The sequence below is a fragment of the Pleurodeles waltl genome, chromosome 11, assembly GCF_031143425.1.
Source record: "Pleurodeles waltl isolate 20211129_DDA chromosome 11, aPleWal1.hap1.20221129, whole genome shotgun sequence".
NCBI classification, from domain to species: Eukaryota; Metazoa; Chordata; class Amphibia; order Caudata; family Salamandridae; genus Pleurodeles; species Pleurodeles waltl.
Window position 1 is genome coordinate 630996237 of NC_090450.1, and position 14203 is coordinate 631010439.

Here is a 14203-nt window from a genome sequence, read left to right on the forward strand (position 1 = left end):
AGGGCATTTCTGTTACGAGTAAGGGATCTGGGGTCCAGGGTTATCCTAATTGCGCCTCTTTGGCCGAGAGCGAATTGGTTCCCATTGTTGATGCTGATGGCAGAGGGGAGGATGTGGCCTCTGCCTCTTTGTCCGTCTCCCCTGGAGTTTCCCTGCCTCCCAGTGGGGTCATTGAGGAGGTTACACTTGACGGCCTGGAAGTTGAACGGAGGGGGTTGACAAGTCTAGGGGTGCCAGTGGCTTTGAGTTCTACCTTGCTGGCGTCAAGGAGACGTTCCACTTTGCTTTCTTATGGTAGGCAGTGGAAGGTGTTTTCGTCTTGGTGCTTAAGTCGTAAGTTGGATTCTACCTGCGCTTCTATCTTTGAGGTGATGCAGTTCCTGCAGGATGGTGCTCATTTAGGGTTGTCAGTGGCATCTCTTCGGGTACAGTGGGCGGCTATTCAGGCATTCTGAGGACCATGGCGTAATCTTCAGGATGAAGGGCGATTGATGCCTAGATTTTTTCAAGGGCTTATTAATTTATTTCCTCGCCCGGTACGTTCTTTTCCTTCATGGGATCTGTCCTTGGTTTTGGATGTGTTGACGGAGGCCCCTTTTGAACCGTTGGGGGACTGTGATTTGCGACATCTATCTTTGAAGGCGTTCTTTTTGGTAGCCATTACTTCGGCTCGTCGGTTGGGGGAATTGGGGGCATTGGCGTGTTCCTTTCCTTTTTGTAAGATTTTTCCCGATAGGGTGGTTCTGGTTCCATCTTTTATTCCTAAAGTCAATTCTTCGTTCCATTCCCGGCAGGAGGTCATTCTTCCTTCATTTTGTCCGAATCCCTCATCAAGGGAGGAGGTCCGTTTGCATTCGTTGGATGTACGTAGAGTTTTGTTGGAGTATCTGCGGGTGGTGGCTCCTTTTCGTAAAGGGGATTCACTGTTTGTTAATTTTGGTCCGGCTCGCAAAGGTGAGAAGCCTTCCACGGCTTCCTTGAGTCGGTGGGTTCGATCTTTAATTCTGTTGGCCTATTCCTTGAGAGAGGTGGTTCCTCCTCTAGGGATTCAGGGGAGATCTACCAGAGGCATGGCGGCTACGGTGGCAGAGCTTCAGGGGACTTCGGTGGTGGAAATTTGCAAGGACGCCACTTGGGCTTCTCCTTCGACGTTTGTGCGTCATTATAGGCTGTCTGACTTGGGTAGTTTGGAGTCGGTGCTAGGTCACCGGGTCTTATCCTCTATGAGATAATGTTGGGGATGTTCTTGGTGCAGGATGTTAAATAAAGGTCTTGCAACTCGGTGTCCGTCTCCTGTGTGTTTTCTTGCTATGTCTCATTGGTTAAAAGGAAGGCGAGGGAGGGACGGGAGGTAATGCTTCCATTTTCTTACGATAATGGCATTACTCCTAGTCCTACTCCCTCGCCTTCCTTTTCCGTTCCCTCCCACCCTCCCAGTACGGACTGTCCGAGTTGCGTCTTGGGCTTGGTTTTTGTACAGGAGGGGATAAGGGTGGGGGGGGGTTTTGAAAGGGGAAGGGAGGGTCTAGGGGGAGGCGGGAGGCCTCATTGGTTAAAAGGAAGGCGAGGGAGTAGGACTAGGAGTAATGCCATTATCGTAAGAAAATGGAAGCATGTCATATTATCTAATACATATCTTACAGAAAGGTGAACACCTTTATGTGTCACTCTGTAATCATAAGGCTCATCACAACAACAAGAACATCAAAGTCATTCAGAAATGCAATGCTCTGGTTTAGAGCACATCAAGTGATTACACCAGCACCATCAGTACTTGTGGCCGCATGCTTTGGTTACTAAGGGCCTCATTACGAGTTTGACGGTCTCGGGACTGCCATGTTTGTGGCCAACAGAACACAGCCAAAGCACCGCCAGCACCACTACTGCAATAGACTACTACCAGGGGGGAAACATCACACATACACACAACCTACAACCAACAGGCAATGAACACACAGCCACTCAACTTACCAATCGACATACATATCACACACAGCACATCGTATCCATCATACCATGCACTAAACACTCACACAGTCAAAGCACACAAAGCCACACAACACATCAACAAACACATGTCCACACAAACACCACTCAATAGCATGACAACAAAATGAGTTTGAAGAGACACATGCCCATCAAACAACACACACCCTATCACTGTGGGACAAAAGCACTGCACACAACCTCAAATACTGCCCAGACAATACAGGTAGAACAAGCACGACACACACACACAAATACTGACACACAACCAATGTCAGCCAGGAACAACTCTATACTAAGAAAGGAAATGCATGACAAAAATGTCACCTCAAAACCAACAACAGATTGGTTCAAATATATTAAAAATGTATAAGTAGTAAAGTCAAAGGCCATATTCCATCCCATATACAAAAGTCTCTATGAACACAATGCACACATGGGTGCCCCGAACTTGACTCCTGACTGCCATGTAACCTCCACATGTGGGGCACCTCAGGGATTATCTGGGAGGTGCCAGAGGGGGATTTTGGGCTTAGGTATGGGAGAGGAGCCTTTGGAATAGTTTGGGAGGGGGGTTAGGTTTAGGCTTAGGAGAGGGTTGTCTTTTTCTGGGAGGGGTAGACTTCTTGTCAGGGGGAGAGGCATGGGTACTTGCAGAGGGGGCAGGGGAGACCTTGGAGGTGGAAGGGACGGGATGGAAACTTAACGTTTAGGGATCTCATGGGGAAGAGGAGTAGGGAAAAGAGCAAACTCCAAAAGGAAGGCTTTTTTTGACACACGGGGATGGTCATAGCAAAAGTGTTAAGGTGTAGAGGGTGAGGCAGTGGTTGTAAGAGGTGGTTGTGAGAGGTGTTGGTGTGGATATCTTGGGGGCATGTCTGTGGTAGGCATGCTTGTCGGTGATGGATGTGTTAGGGTGTTTATGTGTCTTGGGATGAGGGGGTGGAGGTGCTGAGGGATGCTGTGGTGGATGATTATCACCAAGTCGGTGACCTACTTACCTGTGAAAAGGGGCAGGGGAGCCCGCTCTTAGCATTCCCCATACGCGTTGTGGTATAGCACCATGATTGCCCTCCAGGAACGCATAACTCTGTGGGATTTGAGTTGCCAGTCCCTGTATGGCATTCACAATGGTCGACTGACCCACAGAGATGGACCTCAGGAGGTCAATAGCCTCCTCACTAAGGGCAGCAGGGCTAACGGGCCTGGGGCAAAGGGGTCTGCAGCAAAGGAGACACCCTCCCTCTTGGGTGAGCGGGCACGGCCAACTAGGTGGGGAGCTACAGGGAGGTCGGTGATAGAAAGTGAGGTGGCAGACAGAGATGGTGCTGGGGTGGTCCCAGATGGGTCTGCTACTGCCAGGGAGTGTCCACTGGAGGAGGATTCCGAAGATGATGTAGTGGATCTTGACTCCCCAGTGGCTCTCCCCTCCCAAGCAACTTGGTTCTTGCCGATGCTGATGCTGGAAAACAGAAAGAGAGGTAGGATCATCATATGCTTTTCAAACATGAACATCACACTTGCACATCATTCACATTACAACCACTTGTACTACACCCCCAGGTAGAACCAGCTAAGTGCCAACATCATGTCACAACAAGATACCATCTACACCCCTACATTACAACAATGTCACACACCAGCTAAGCCACCTATCGCACACCTACTATAACATCATATCAGTAGAGCTATCACAATAACCATTCCATGACAACGTGACTTGCCAACAATAATCTGAGTCCCTATCCACAGCAACGTAGTCAACCAACAACCAAGCAATGGGAAAAAGTGGTAACATTAATTTCAATATATTACATACATATAATCCACACATAACTACATTATTAGCTGATGTAATGTACCTGGAAAGGAACCTTATCATATGCCAATCACAAGACAGCATGTTGCATACAAGCCAAAATCATTACATGTCACTGGGTCCACAGCCTTCACAATAGGCATTTGCAAACATGCAACAACTGTATTTGCCTTTTCATAAATTGGATTATGATAGAGTCTAAACATATGTCACCTACACATGTGCCAATAGTTATGTAGGAAAGGATGATACATACTTTATTGAGCTGCTCATCTCAGTCATTCTCCACCTGTAAACAAAGTCATGTACACTTATAGGGCCAACTGGGGCCCACAGGATTTACCCACAGACAACCCCAGGTACCATACCAACACCCTAAACAAACTTTACACCTGTTATGTTCATGAAGGCCACATACAATACAGCTAATCATGATGAGGGGCAACATCAATAGTCCATTATTCAAATGGCAACATCCCTATCCACACTTCAAACATGAGCAATCTTACATCTGTATATGAACATTACAATGTCACAACACATTTCTGAGCTTAACCTGATAGAGACATATACCTTGAGGCAAGCCAAATTACTTACTGCACATACCATTCCAACAACATGTGAAGGTGAACTACCACACCTGGGACACAATTAAGTCAGTACAAACAATAGGATTCTATACAAAAGCCTTCAAAACATATCCACAATAGCAAAAGTAAGTAAGTAAGTGACTGTGTGTGTGCAGCAAATGCTTTGCGCCACCCTCTGATAAGCCTAACTGCACGACCACAAAAAAGAGCATTAGTATTATCTACTTCAGCCCCTGTTAAGCCTCTGGGGAACCCCTGTACTCTGTGCACACTATACCTCATTTTGGTATAGTATATACAGAGCCAGCTTTTTTCACTCTCTCTTTATTAGCGAAGACTATGCAGTCGTGAAGGTACTACTTGTAAAATTCCTTTGCGAATAGCAAACAATTGTAAACTTACACAAAAGTGTACGTTTACATTTGTGAATCAGGCCTACATCTGGGGCCAATTTTCTCTAGGCCTAATGGGATTACCCACATAAAGATTTCACACGCCTCTAAATTGTTACTCAAAAGGTGGATAGGTACACGTTTCCCAGCCCCCGATAAACGACCTTACATAGTTTGGTAAAATACATCAGACACATTCCTGAGATTGGTGCAATGTCAAACAACCTTAGAGCCATGCATACAACACCAGAGTGAGGTAAATATACTTTAAGTGGGACACCCCTACATTCTGCAGAACACAGTAATCTCCAATGCCTCAAAAACCTCAGTGAATTGTTAAAAATAAACATCCACACCTTTTAATTGTGCATGCAACATAGAATTTGTCTATAGCACTATATTAAAACTATTTAACATGGTCGGCACGTACCCAGACATCCATGAATGGATAATCTACTGTGTCAAAAATGCATTTATTTTCTTTACTAGTTCATGTTTCGCTGAAATTTTCAGTAGTGTTGGGAGCAGAATGCAATCCAAACTTTTTTATGCAAATTGTATCTTCTTCAGAGCCTTCATTAAGCAGCAAATCTAGAATAACACAGACACAATTGTAAAAATAGTGTGAATGTTCATGAGGAAGCGTTGAAAGAAAAATCTTGCTAAACATCTTGAAGTTTGCTAACTGATCCGTAGGCCTTCGTGAAATTTGCCAGAGAAAGTCTTTTCAATTTCATACTTGCACATGTTATTGGGAAGTGTAATGCCACAATATTTATTGAAACTTGTAGAATCGGTTGCATATTTGCACACATTTTCAGCATGTCTTGCTACGTTTTCTAATGTTGCTGTTGAAATAATCTTTGAATTAAAGAGCGTTTCTATGCCTTCCAGTTGCGGTAATTGCATTACTGCAGTGGGCTATACTGCACTGAATTAAGCCCATGTATTTATTAGACCCATACTCAAACCAAGGTTTATCGGGGACAGCAAATGTGTCATTGCTCAAGGACACAAGATCCTTGACTTTTTTGCATAAAAGCCCCCCTTACTAGGTGTTATGTAATTTCTGGACATGTACATTACATTTGAAAGAAGCTCATGATTGAGACTAAAGTAGTTATTCAAACCCTGGTGGCAGTGAAAAAAATGTCACAGTGGGTATTTTTCCCCATTTTGCACTAGCTTGAGTCACGTGCAAATTGTACTTGCAGTCTGCCCTAATGCTTACTATCTACTTTGAGGTGATGGTTCTTAGAGCATACAGCACTATGCGTCACACTTAGAAGTCCCTCTTTTGTACGGTATATATACTCACAGCCACTCTGATTTCAGTTTTATAAACCTTAAATTGCCGGAAGATTTCTGTTATATTCTAAATTGATTATTTATATTTTAGTTTGTTGAGAGCAGAGTACACACTTTAAAGTTCAGAACTTGATACAATTCAAAATATGTGTGGCCCCCGAGTTCTGCAATAGGGTACCATCAAATGAAAGTGACTGCAATTTCTGTTAATTCTTGTCCAAGGGAATACTTTCATCTCTTCCACCACAGTGATTTTCATATTCAAGCTTTTCTCAGGAAATTGGGGGATTTTACATTACCACTGAACACTCAGTGACTCGCGATGTCTTGCACCATTCTCATCAGCTTTTGAGCCTAAGCCGGATGGTGTCGACACTCCTTGAAGGTCACATTGTCTTTGAGATGATATGATTGCAGTCTGATCACGACCCGCCAGTCCATTTGTCTTCTCTCTCCCTAATGAATGGCGGATTCCCGTGTTGATTGCACTGCTGCTGCTTTCTTCTAGGATAATTACTTTTCGTGTTTTTGTCCTTTCTTGACACAACTATCCAATTGGCCAATCACCATCCCTGCCATGTTTTTCTGGCAGCAATATAAATGAGACGTCAGAGATTATCATCAGTTTCATTTCAGACAGCATTATGTGGATTACGCAAGGCTCGCTAGAAATCAACAAATACTTAATTTGTTACTCAATATTTGTGCAAGAACCTTCTATATTTCTTGTCATGGATATGTTCCGTCCACACATCCATATGTTAATTGTAAATGAGCGGCGAGGTTTGGAACGGAATTAAATGAGTGATTTTATCCTCCATGCACTGCTTTATTATGACTATTTATCGGTTTTACATGTAATAATAGAAAAAAAACATTCATTAAAATAATCTATAAATCCAGAATCTTTTGCATAAGACTCAACACCGGAGGCTTCACCTTTTAAAAGTATACATAAAAAAAAACTAGATATGAGAGGCTAAAGATATTTTCCCAGGTAAACACAGCTACATAATCGGGGAAGCCAGGATTAGAATTCAGATATTCAATGTTCACAGTTCATGTAGCGCATACTGCAATGTGTGATGATAAAATAACGTCTTTTTGAGATTTTGGGAAGCGTCGACTAGAGGGACCTGAGAAAATAGCCAATATGTACAAAGCATTACTTTTTTTCTGAAAAATGGGGAAAGTGCCGTGCAAGGAAATGTTATTTTTTCCCAAAAACGGATTCAACAAGATGTTTGTTGTGCCTAGATTGCCTTCATCACAGTTTTCAGAGAGAGTGAGAATAGAAACAAGCACTGTCAGCTATTGTGTCTGGCTTTGGCAAACCTTCAATTGTTTATATATTTGTTTCTTGCAAGCATATGCAACAGGCGAGTATGAACATATTTAAAAGAAAAATGCCACGGGCTAATGATGACATGACTTTGAATGCAAAAAAGTAAAACGATGATCCATTACAAAAATAAAATTATAATAACTTTAAATAAATGCAGAGATCGGTCTGTGTGACCTGGAACTAAAGAGGGTTTCCTTTTAGCTGGATGTGCACATACAAAATGTCATCATTCGCTGTGAAAAGAGCCAATGGCTAAAGTGTGCTGACCCACTGCCCCATGCTTTATGCTGTGGTGGCCAGAAAAAAAACGTGAATAACAAATGAAAAGAGTATTTGGAGGACTATACGTTTTTGGAACATATGAGGCTGGCGAAACAGCTAAAGCTGTCTCTAGGGCAGGCCTAGAAATGGCTTATGTCTCATGAGCCTCAGCATTTTACCCACCATGGACGTAGACGTTAAATCCTTCACTTTCATCTCTGATCAAAACTTCGCCTTCGTTCCTCGCACATCCAAACTGGTTATAGAGACCGTGCAGGAAGAGGAAATGAAAAGAGAAAATATACTACAAGAGTGGGAAAATGCAGCAGGTGCTGACAAGTTTAGCAGTAGGTGGGACGGTGTTAGAGCTCCTGGAAAGTTATTAAATGGGCAGGAAAGGAACAACTGGAGCTGGGAAAACAATTCACTAAGTGGAAAAGTGCTCCTGGAAAGAAAACGTGTGGTTGGAGATGAAAAGCACTTGAGGGAGGGTTAAAGTGAAGTGGCATCATATATTGTACGGTAAGAACTGAGAAGATGGCAATGGACAACCAGACCTCTCAGATGTTTCAGCTTCATGTGTAAGTAACTCATCCAGTGCAGATTGTTACTTGAATTATGTGATTTGCCTTCATGCATATCACATTACAAAATCACGACTACAAGTCCCAGAATACAAATTAAAAACCTAGACTAAATGAGCTGCTCATAGATAGACTGAAAAACTCAAGAGCTTCAGACTTCAGTGTAGGAGGCTGGCCTGGCTTGTAGTGGGTACCAAAGGTACTTACACCTTGTGCCAGGTCCAGTTATCCCTTATTAGTAGAATAGAGGTGTTTCTAGCAGCTTAGGCTGATAGAAGGTAGCTATGGCAAAGCAGCTGATGCTGAACTAGGAGACATGCAAAGCTCCTACTATACCACTTATATCCTATGCACAATATCATAAGAAAACACAATACACAGAGTTACTAAAAATAAAGGTACTTTATTTTTATGACAATATGCCAAAAGTATCTCAGTGAGTACCCTCAGCAAGAAGGTAAGTAATATACACAAGTTACATGTACACAAACCCAAAACAGGTAACTAAGAGTTAGAAAAGTAATGCAAACAGTGTAGAAAGACAATAGGTTGCAATGGTTGAACATAAGTATGGGGCAACACAAACCATACACTCAAAAAGTGGAATGCGAATCACGAATGGACCCCAGACCTGCGTTAGCAGGGGGAAGATTCAGTCGACCCACTGGAGATTTCTTCTGTGCTTCTGGTGCAGGGTGAAGGCAGGCGACCCCCAGAGCATGCACCACCAGGAAACAGTCGAGAAAGCCGGTAGGATTAGGCGGTACAATTTTGCTGGTAGTCGTCTTGCTACTTTGTTGCACTTTTGCAGGCGTCCTGGAGCAGTCAGCGGTCGATCCTTGGTAGAAGTCGAAGAGGGAGATGCAGAGGAACTCTGGTGAGCTCAAGCAGAGATCCTATATAGCCAGAAAAGGAGGTTTGGCTACCAAGAAAAGAGGATTGGCTACCAAGAAAGGTAAGAGCCTATCAGAGGGGGTCTCTGACGTCACCTGCTGGCACTGGCCACTCAGAGCAGTCCAGTGTGCCCCCAACACCTCTGTTTCCAAGATGGCAGAGGTCTGGGACACACTGGAGGAGCTCTGGGCACCTCCCCTGGGAGGTACTGGTCAGGGGAGTGGTCACTCCCCTTTCTTTGTCCAGTTTCGTGCCAGAGCAGGGCTGGGGGATCCCTGAACAGGTGTCGACTGGCTTATGCAGAGATGGGCACTATCTGTGCCCATCAAAGCATTTCCAGAGGCTGGGGGAGGCTACTCCTCCCCAGCCCTTCACACCTATTTTCAAAGGAAGAGGGTGTAACACCCTCTCTCAAAGGAAATCCTTTGTTCTGCCTTCCTGGGCCAGGGCGGCCTAGACCCCAGGAGGGCAGAAACCTTTCTGAGGGGTTGGCAGCAGCTGCAGTGGAAACCCCGGAAAAGCAATTTGGCAGTACCCGGGTTCTGTGCTAGAGACCCGGGGGATCATGGAATTGTCCCCCCAATACCAGAATGGTATTGGGGTGACAATTCCATGATCTTACACATGTAACATGGCCATGTTCGGAGTTACCATTGTGACACTATACATAGGTAGTGACCCATGTATAGTGCACGCATGTAATGGTGTCCCTGCACTCACAAAGTCCAGGGAATTTGCCCTGAACGATGTGGGGGCACCTTGGCTAGTGCCAGGGTGCCCACACACTAAGTAACTTGGCACCCAACCTTCACTAAGTGAAGGTTAGACATATAGGTGACTTATAAGTTACTTATGTGCAGTGAAAAATGGCTGTGAAATAACGTGGACGTTATTTCACTCAGGCTGCAGTGGCAGGCCTGTGTAAGAATTGTCTGAGCTCCCTATGGGTGGCAAAAGAATTGCTGCAGCCCATAGGGATCTCCTGGAACCCCAATACCCTGGGTACCTCAGTACCATATACAAGGGAATTATATGGGTGTACCAGTGTGCCAATAAGAATTGGTAAATTTAGTCACTAGCCTGCAGTGACAAATTTAGAAAGCAGAGAGAGCATAAACACTGAGGTTCTGGTTAGCAGAGCCTCTGTGATACAGTTAGGCACCACACAGGGAACACATACAGGGCACATACTATGAGCACTGGGGTCCTGCCTGGCAGGATCCCAGTGACACAAGGGCTAAAACAACATACATACAGTGAAATATGGGGTAACATGCCAGGCAAGATGGTTGTTTCCTACGTTCAGTAGCTGGGAAGATATTGCAGGAGCAGCTAAAATAAATGATTCTGGAGTTGGAAGCCATCAGATGAGCTGCAAAGATCAAGCACACACCGAGAAGGTGCAGAACAGATGATGCCCTTGGAAGGGTCTAGGGAAACTGGCAAGGGTATATAAAAGTTAAAATGATATGGCAGAAGTTGGGAGGAGGAGAAACACGTCTTTGTTCTAGCAGATGTAAATGAAGAAACAATGAAAAGGAACACAGGATGAGAAAGTGCAATCGGACTATTCGTCAAGGGCTGAGGAGATGCTGCAGGATTGGAAAAGTCTCTGTGGGAGACAATGAGAACAGTCTTGTCCGATCCTTGAGTAGTGTGTGTGAGGGAGGAATCGACATCACCTTGCCCGTACGTTGTGGCAGTTCATTGTAGCTGGGAGACCACATACCTTCTCCACAACAAAACACATAAAGATAGAAAGTCTGCCCACACAACCAACAGTACCCAAATATGCATGTAACCAGCTAGGAGGGCATCGTACACATATACTTTCATCAGCTTTATCACACAAACATATACATATTCCAGGCAACAAGCACACAACAAAATGAAAAGAAAGGTAAATGTCATTAGTACAGCCATCAAATCTCATCCTGCAAAAGTACAACTTGGCCGGCAAGATAGCTCAGTGAGTTGAACTCTTGCTATTAACAAATTAAGTGATCTGAAGGCTACAAGCTGAAATTCTGGCAAGGCAAACTCAGCCTTCTAACCTTTCTATGATGGTAAATTTAGTACCATATATTGGGTAGGTTGTGTGCAGACTATACAAGACAAAAATATCGTGGACCAGAATATCAAAAAAGTAAGTTCATATAGGTAAGTATATATTTACTATACTCAACTCCACATTTAAATACCTTGAAATATATAAATGTGTGTGTGTGTGCATGTATATCTAAACATATATCTATATATCTATACTTTACATAATCTTACATTCAAAATATTTTCGTCCTCCATATTTTTGCTACAATATTTTGGCCCCACAATATTCTCGAGATGATATTCTACAGTGAGAACAGCGAATATCGGAAGTGGTGATGCAACTTTCATTCATGCCCTTACTACAGTGAATGTACACTGAACTAGGTGGAAATTACTTCTTTCTCTGAGGTGCTGGTTCTACAGTGACTGCACATTTTATCCAGTTGACATGCAACACGAGCTGCTCTAACTACACTGGCAAGTTGGTGAATACAGAGGGGCTTATTTACAAGCAGCTCCCTTTTTGGTGAAGCTCCGGGGGAGCAGACTGCAGGCCCATGTCTACAAGGCCATGCAAAGCCACTTTGCATGGCTTTTCATGGCCTTGTAGACAAAGTGTAAGGAACTGCTGTGACTTACATCAAAGAGGCGTACTATGCCTGTTGTGGTGGGTGTTCTCACACAATACCTTTGGATTTAGACGCATTTCCAGATTTACAAGATTTTGTAAACCTGGGAATACGTCAAAAGGCTATGGAGGCATAAGAGAGGCGTAACGAGTAGAAATAACTTTATTTCTTCTTGTTTTTTTCCTATTTCTATGTGTGTTGCATTCTGCAGTACACTAGAAGGAGTAAAACGCCTCCATTGATTTTTTTGTGCTGGAAGGTGTGCCATCCTGCACAAAAACAATCATCCTTACAATGCTGACAACCATGGTGCAAGGGTGCCTGCTATAGCACATGGCAGTTCACTGTACACCAGCGCAGGCGGGTAAGGACAGGAGTGTGCCGTATCTCATAGATACAGTGCATTCATGACCTTTCCTTTTGGCACAGGGCAGCAAAGCAGGAATTCTTGCAACGCTGCTCTGTGCTAAAATCTGGTAAATGAGGCCCAGGATTTTGTACTATACATGCTAGTCTTTGGAAGGCCAAAACAAATATAATAGTGACATGCAAAATAGAGCTCTACGCCTCACATTGAAATTCTTAATTGCAGTGAGCAACAAATATTACTGCTTCTCAATTTATGTTGCTCAATATCAGTCACACAACAACCAACAGCAAAAAACAGAAAGAAATAATTCATCATATGAAGGCCTATGCAATCATGCCCTGTTTACTAAAAACATTAGAGGTCCCTTTTAACAGCCACACAGTGTGGGAAATGGTTATACGTGCATTAATTTGCAACACTCCTAACATTAGCCTCCTTAATTAGTGTTTTACTTCCACACTGCTTTAGTTCAACCGTCTCAAAGGCCAGACTTAGAAAATGGTCACCAAAATCACACTAAAATACCCCACGTCAAATTACACAAACACGTATCCACATAAAAGAAGGCAACTTCAAAAATGAAAGCCATCCCTTAATAATGCATCAGTCTTTAAATATAAACTCACCTTAAATTATATGCCTAGCAATGTTCAAAATATACCCGCACTGTTCCACCAATCATTCTAGCTAACACTAACTGTGGCTAAAAAGGAAACAGTGGCCGGTGATGGTTTTTTTCTCACGCGAGTAATAAAACCGGCTAGTAAAATAATGCAGTGTCTTCTCACTTTTCAGAGAGGTCACATTAACATAGTGTTAGACCTGACAGCCTTAGAGTGGGCATCCCCCAACTTTGTGCCTGCCTCCCTCCACTGTATTGACACTGTTTTTGCTGCTTTTAGGACTCTTCACACTTTACCATTGCTAACCAGTGCTTGCTCTCTCCCTTAAACATGGTAACATTGGTTCATTCCGAATTAGCATATTTGATTTGCTTGTAGGTCCCTAGTAAAGTGCACTACATGTGCCCAGGGCCTGTAAATTGAATGTTACTAGTGGGCCTGCAGCACTGGTTGTGCCACCCACATAAGTAGCCTCTTAACCATGTCTCAGGCCTGCCATTACAAGGCCTGTGTGTACAGTTTCACTGCCACTTCAACGTGGCATTTAAAAATACTTGCCAAGCCTTAAACTCCCATTTTCTACCTTTACGTCTCCCCTAAGGTAGGCCATAGCCAACACATAGGGCAGGGTGCTATGTGGTTAAAAGGCAGGACATGTACATGTGTGGTCTATATGTCCTGGTAGTGGAAAACTCCTAACTTGGTTTTCCACTACTGTGAGACCTGCTCCTTTCATAGAATAGCATTAGGGCTACCCTCATATACTGTTTGAGTGGTAGATTCTGATCAGAAAGGGGTAACCAGGTCATATTTCATATGGCAAGAATCGTAATACAAAATCCTGCTCATTGGTGAGGTTGGATTTCATATTACTATTTTAGAAATGCTACTTTTAGAAAGTGAGCATTCCTCTGCACTTAAAATCCATCTGTGCCTTACATGCTGTCTCCAATCCATGTTTGGGCTGGGCTGGTAGTCAACTTCCTTGTGCATTTCACCCAGACAACCGCAAACACAGGATGGTCACTCACTCCTGCAATCATCTGCATACTGAATGGGTCTTCCTGGGCTGGGAGGGTGGAGGGCCTGTCACTTACATTTCAAAGGCTAGTGGCCTGCCCTCACTCAGTTGACTTCCTAACCCCCTACTTGGACCCCATCAGTCAGACCTGTACTGAAAGGGGACCTTGTGCACTTCAAAACCACTCTTTGAAGTCTCACCCACTTCAAAGTCATTTGTGGGTATATAAACTGGGTCTCTGACCCCACCAACTCAGACACTTCTGCATCTGAACCTGCAGCCTTTCAAGAGGAACTGCCTGGCTGCCCAAAGGACTCATCTGGATTTCTTTG